General features: G+C 46.9%; 1 protein-coding gene across 1 annotated transcript in view; it reads left to right on the top strand.

Moving 5' to 3' along the window:
- The window catches only part of Scnn1a (sodium channel epithelial 1 alpha subunit), a 24,275-nt gene that overhangs the window by 15,080 nt on the left and 8,081 nt on the right, over window positions 1–1,114 (top strand). The window lies entirely within an intron of this gene.

Here is a 1,114-nt window from a genome sequence, read left to right on the forward strand (position 1 = left end):
CTGTGGAAGTCAGTTCTTCCTTCTGCAATGTGGATCCTGGAGACTGAACTCAAGTTGTCAGTCTTGGCAGCAAGCACCTCTGCCTGCCGAACCATCTTGCTCAAGGCTTTACTCTTAACCATACATGATTTGGCTTCTCAATGGATGTTGTACTAATGTGTTTAATGTACATTTCCGTGTATGTACATTTACAAAGTTTATATCTTATCTACATAAGTTATCTTGTGTATTACAGGTGTTATTTAAACTTCTTCTAAAATACAAAATAAAGCCTTCTTAAGCTCNGTATTTAAGACCCCACCACAGTGTGCCCTTCCCCCTCCCAGTGAGTGGAGATCAGTGGCCCTTTAAGATATAGCTTTTCTCTCCATATCCAGCCCACCTCTAGAAATGCTGGCTTTTCAGTACAGCCTAACATGAACCCCTATGTTTCATGCCCTATGCCTGCCTTTGGTTTTCAAAGCCAGTAGACCACCCTGGATCNTCTAGATTTGCTCTCCTCATTTTAGAGAGGAAGAGGATGACCTTGGGAAATGGGGCTAGTTCAAAGCCACATGAGCAGAGACACACCCACCTCTGGTCATCNGCCCCTCTCCCTCCTCTACTGGTCACAGGCCAGAGTCTTATTTTCCTTCTGTTTGGTTCCCACTGCTATTTCCCACTTGGCANGGAGTAGAACACAGGTCCCCTCTCCCCCACATAGTTCTTAGAACCTGTGATTTGATGTCCATCTGTCTGTCTGCTGCGGTAGCGTGACTGTGTGGTTTCCTCTGGACTCCCAAGCCTGTTAGAGAAGGGCTGCTATCACTGGACCTGTTAATCTGGTGCACAGAGGCCTGTGGAGAATGCTTGGCTTCATTCTGCCCTGTGCTCTGAACTTCCTCCCTTCAGCCCCACGCTCACTGAGGCATTTGTTCCCTCCTCTACGCTGATTTCCTGCATCTCTCCATTTCCCTCATCNATGCACCGAGANCCAAGATTTAGATGCTAAGAAGTTAAGAGCATTGCACGAGTCTTAGTATAACATTAGAGGACACAAAGAAGCAAGTGGTGAGGTCAGGGGAGAAGCCGGTCTAACAGGTAGATGCCTGGATCTGAATCCCATGTCCATCAC

The sequence above is a fragment of the Mus caroli genome, chromosome 6 (genome assembly GCF_900094665.2).
Source record: "Mus caroli chromosome 6, CAROLI_EIJ_v1.1, whole genome shotgun sequence".
Taxonomy (NCBI): domain Eukaryota; kingdom Metazoa; phylum Chordata; class Mammalia; order Rodentia; family Muridae; genus Mus; species Mus caroli.